Raw genomic sequence first — 5,708 nt, forward strand, 5'->3', positions numbered from 1 at the left:
CTATCCTCTGTACGTGTTGAAAATTAAAGATCTTTGAACAGTGTATCCTTTAATTTTGGTGTAGATTTCTTCCCCTTTACTTTTTTACATGAATATTTAAACTATTCAAAAACATGTTTTAGAAATGTAAAATTGGTCTTGTTAGACATAATTAAATTATTCTTTTATGTTTATGATTTCTCTTCAGGATTAATAGCAGCTGTGACCTGACAGTGATTTTTTATAATTTGTGAATTATGTTATGTAAAGTGTAATACTGGTGAGGAACTATTGCACAGATTATTGTAGTCCTGAAAGAAACACGAACGAATCCAGTGAATGAGAAAAGTGACACTATTGTTGGCACTCTGAAATTCTGCAGGGACTTAACATTGTGGCTAAAATCAACCCTACCTTCTTGCTGTGTTCAAGAGGCTTTTCATTGATTTCTGTTGACAAGAAAAGCCTTTTTTTTTTTTTTTTTTTTTTAACTTAGAAAAAGAAAAAAGGCAGTGCTCTCCAGGCCCTGTGTATTATTAAGATCTTTTAGTGGTGAGTTGCTCTTTCTCTGGGAAATTGGCTGTTAAAGTCAGAGGGAGCTCTTAATAGTTTGTGTGGTGTTTGATTAAATGGAACAGTTGGATCAGTAGAGATTCCAGATTTAATGGAGCAGATAGTCAGTTCTATACATCCCCTATGATTAGCGTAGTTGTATCTTCTGTATTATAGACATATAATTTTAGGATATACTCTTGTGCATTATAAGAGAAGTATGCTAGAGAAAACCTGATAAATTGAACTTTTGTGGGGAAAGACTTAAAAGCATATGACTAAAATAAAACTTCTATATAAAACAATGGGTCCATCATTGTGGGATAGTTTATAGCAGGCGTCCCCAAACTACGGCCCGCGGGCTCCCTGAGGCCATTTATCCCCCCCCGCCCACTGGCCGCACTTCAGGAAGGGGCACCTCTTTCATTGGTGGTCGGTGAGAGGAGCACAGTATGTGGCGGCCCTCCCAACGGTCTGAGGGACAGTGAACTGGCCCCCTGTGTAAAAAGTTTGGGGACGCCTGGTTTATAGTTTTGAGGTGATCTATTAAACCATGATACTGGAAGAAATGACAATGATAGACACTGATATAGAAGCATTCTTTACATGTCAGGCTTTGTTCAAAGTACTTTTTATGTATGAACTCATTTTATCATTACTATGAGGTAGGGACTCTACTGTGATTTGCTGCTGATTGACAGGAAACTGAAGCATGGAGAAGTCAAGTAATCTTTCAAACCAATGAACATGTAAGTAGGAGAGGAGGGCCTCTGGCTCCATAGTCCTTGGTCTTAACCACTATTTTGTATTGATTTCCATAGAGAAAGAAGACCACATTATCACTGTAATAAAATGCAGAATTTGACTTTATAGGTATTAGGCTGGATCTGTGAGCTGCAGTTATTAAGGCACTTCAGTGAAAACAAAAAACGGGGCAAGTGTGTGTAGGAAAGTGATAGCTGCCTGAGCACAAAGCATTGGGTATTAATAAACATGCTGTGTGCGGCATAGCAGGAAGCAGCTGTTTGGAGCTGAAGGTTTGTTTGGGAGAGAAGTAGAAAAGATGGGTTTTATTAGCTACAGAAAGAATTTTAAATGGAAAAGTGTGGACTTGGGAACACATTTTCTAGGTTGCTGTTGAGAAGAAAAACAGTGGTACATTAAATATGGACTTTTAGAACTAGAGGAAGTTATAAAGGTTATTCTTGGATTTGTGCTCTTTAGTGTGTCTGTTTCTGCTCTGTTTTGTATTTTAGGTTTTGACCTTTTGCTCTTTTGATTGTCCAGAGACAGGGTGGTATAGTGAAACAAAAACAGTAAACCAAGTATCACAAAGCTTGGACTTTAGTACCAGCTTTTCTACTTTGCTCACTGTCATGACGTTGTATGGATTACTTAACCTGTTGGAATTTAATTTCCTTGGCTGTATGGTGGACTTAGTATCACATGCTGGCCTCAGGATTTCTGTGACAATTAAATATGATATTTTAAGAATATAAATAAATTATTATAAATAAAAAAACCCAGTTTGCTATGTAATAAAGCCCTTAAACAGGAATAAAAAAGCAGGTATAGAACCTGAGGGGTTTTGTCACCCTCCCTCCCCCAGCTGTGTGCGTAGGAAGACTTTGCTTCTTTCTGTAAATCTGATGTCTAATCTCTTTAGGCTCAATCAGTTGATTATTTTCATTCAGCAAGTGTGATTGGTTTGCAGGGTATTTAGTCAAGTAGGGGAGAGAAAACATAAAGATATACAACTAAATAAAACGTTATGTATAAAATGTTTATGAAATAATTATAGGTATGCTATGGTAATTCAGCAATTATTGCTGCTTCAGGAAAATGAGAAGGCTTTAAGGAGGAGGTGATATTTCAAAATGAGGAGGTTTGAAAGAAGTGTATGATGAAATGCCGAAATGAAGAGGTAGAGTATTTGTTTCAGGAGAAGGGAATAGAATGAATAAAAGCATGGAGAAAGAAAAGCATATGACGGGCTGGGCATGGTGGCTCACACCTATAATCCCAGCACTTTTGGAGACTAAGGCAAATGGATCATGAGGTCAGGAGTTCGAGATCAGCCTGACCAACGTGGAGAAACACTGTCTTTATGAAAGATTAAAAATAATTAGCTGGCTGTGGTGATTATATCTGCCTATAATCCTTGCTACTCAAGAGGCTGAGGCAGGAGAATCATTTGAACTTGGGAGGTGGAGGTTGCAGTGAGCCGAGATTGCGCCACGGCACTCCAGCCTGGACAACACAGTGAGACTGTCTCCAAAAAAAAGCATATTTTTGTAATAAGTGTGACTGACCAGGAATAACAGGAAATATAGATCAGTAAGGTAAAACGAGACGAGATTACTGAGGGCTTTGAATAATATGCCCTCAGTAATTTTGGATTCTGCATGTTGTTATTAATGTCATGGCCAGCAGTCCTGTTGATTTTCATAAGGTATTACGTAATAGCAATTACAGTCTTACAAAGATCTTTTACAGTCTTGTATAATTTTATGTTGGAAATTATACTTCAAGAATGAATTTGTTTCCTCTCTCTAGTCTGGGTGACAGAGCAAGACTGTTTCAAAAAAAAGAAAAGAAAAGAATGAACTTGTGTTATAGTGATCAAGAGTCTTATTATTCATATTCTAATTAGTGTGTATTTTCACAAAGAAGAAATGGGTTTCCTTTGTTGGTTTCTTTTAGTTATTCAATAATATTGCTGTCTACTGACCACTTTGTAGGTGAGTAAGGATTTTATAGTCTTTCATACCTTGATTAAATCCTGATTTTTACCAGTTATGAATTTTTATCAAATTAGGCACTTCAAGAATAAAGATGTTTGTCTGTTAAAATTTCATGGTGTATGTTTTGGATATAATTTATGTGGTTTGCTGTCTGCTGCTATATGAAACAAATATTTTAGATACATTGGATTTTCTTAGAACTTCCGTGATACATTAACACAAGAGACATGTGAATGTTTCTAAATGTAATCTTTTGAAATCCAGAAGATCCCTGTGAATATTCCACTGGATCCTTGTGAAATATTCCACCAACATGCACAATACATTTCCAACAAGCATAGGTCATAAATATTTGGTAATGATTGTCAAATAAGCGATACACTATATTGAAACTTTAATCGGAATGACCTTTAGTTCTCTTGTAAAACTGAGAATGCCAGTTCAAGTGATAAATAATGGTTTTTAGATATGTGGTTTAAATCAAAATAATGGCTTTTACTGATTTTTGTTTTTATCTTATTTTATTTTATTTTATTTTTCTAGTGGGGTGAATATTTGACATCCGAAAAGTAGTTCAAACCTGCAACTTAGATAGGGGTCTGGTATAATTGACATCTCCAGAAATGGTTCACATTCCAGGCTGGATAAATGATCTATTGTTACTTTGCTGGCATTTTTAGGATTTGTCACAGAAGTTTTTCTTAAGCTATATTTCTTTGAAGCCTTAAGTTTTTTTATTCTTATTGTTTCCTGGAAAGCCTCATTTCAGTGACAGTTTTGATTCAAAGTGAGACATTGGCTAGTTGCCACTTAGCTAAACACATCCCTCTCTTCATTGTTGCACAAACCCCACATTTCCTGCAAGTAGAGTCTCCATTTATGTACTTTAAAAAACTTTATTTTGCATACTATGTATGTTCTGTAACTGCTAGTTTACTTCTGTTTTCTTCCTTTAATATTGCAATAAAATATCATTCACTGAATTTACTGCAGACTGATTGTAATTATCCTGAAAGTTTAAGGTTTAACAAAAGATTGTGGCAAATTTACCCGAGGGGCTCTGCCTTTCTGAAGTAACCTTCTTCAGTGTGTTCTCTGTAGCTAATGAATAATATATTCGTTGAAACCCCATTTTTGTTTAATCAGTTTGTTGGATTCACCACTAAAACAGTGGCACAGTGAGGTTAGATTGTAGGTGGTAATCCTTCTTAAATGAGGCTTAAGGGGAGTTGGCATGGTGGTTTGTAAACTATGTTTTGAGCTTTGCCGGCTTCCAGTAAGTGTAATGTTACAAACCTCAGAATTTCATTGTAACCTCGTTGTCTCAAAGACAGTCATCTATTCGTCAGGGAAGCCACTAAATATACACATATGTATTTCTTTTATCTCATTTTACACACACACACACACACACACACACACCCACCACACACACCATTTTTTCTACACAAGAATTTATGACTCACTTAGGGAAATAATCTGATTTTTTTCTCCCTTGCCTCTAAAAATGCAGTGCTACCTAATTTTATTGAGTTCTGTAAAATTTTAAAAATAAACATATTGTGAGCTTATAGAAATATTTGTCTTCGAAAAATGATGTTTCACTTTAAAGAGGGTTTTGCTTGTGATGCAAAGTTGTTTTAAAGATCTCAGTACAAAATACATGTTTGTTTATAGATGCTAAGAATTGTCAGTTTACGATTTTATAAGGAGATATTCAGAAATTTGAAATTTGATATTTTAAAATCAGATGTCATTCTTGGTAATACTAGTCATTTTATTTTGATATGTTTTATAATACTATTTTCATACTTTTACTCAGTTTTACAGATTGATACTATAAATTTGCCTTTAAAGTATAGCTGATAAGTGTGATATTTGAGTATTACTGAACTGAAGAAGTTGCTCATAGGTGATGTTCCAATTGAAAACCATATTATTTATTTGGCCACAGCATGATTTGTGTAAAACTCAAGTTTTGGCCCAGATATAATCCGCAGAGTAGCTTTAACCACTGTGAATTTATTTCCCAATACTTTAGACCCAGGTAAGAAGTTGTTATGAACTGCTGTCAGTTCTGAATCCTGTTGTTTTCAAATTTCTATCTGCTCCTCGTAAAATTTGGCTTTGGTACATTTAAATCAACTTTTCTCTAAACAGTTTTTGGTAATTTTCTTTTTCAAATTTGTAAACTCTAGGAAATACATGCAAAAATACATTCATTCTTTTCTTTGGTTAACATTCATTGCCTGTCTGCTGTGTGGTTACTAAAACAGTCTTTAACCTCAAGTCGCTTAAAATCTCAAGAGGGGAGATAAACTGCATACCTTTGTGTAGTACATGAAGAGCAGCATGTTAGCAGGGTGATCAAAGTGCTCTGAAAGTGCCCTACAGGAACTTCAGGTGGGAGGTGGGAGGTGGGAGGGAAGACGT

At 35.5% G+C, this 5,708-nt stretch overlaps 1 protein-coding gene across 2 annotated transcripts in view; it reads left to right on the top strand.

The window, feature by feature from the left end:
• MED13L (mediator complex subunit 13L) overlaps nt 1-5,708 on the top strand; it is a 303,530-nt gene that overhangs the window by 87,783 nt on the left and 210,039 nt on the right. The gene's annotated exons all lie outside the window — the stretch shown is intronic.

The sequence above is a fragment of the Saimiri boliviensis genome, chromosome 7 (genome assembly GCF_048565385.1).
Source record: "Saimiri boliviensis isolate mSaiBol1 chromosome 7, mSaiBol1.pri, whole genome shotgun sequence".
NCBI classification, from domain to species: Eukaryota; Metazoa; Chordata; class Mammalia; order Primates; family Cebidae; genus Saimiri; species Saimiri boliviensis.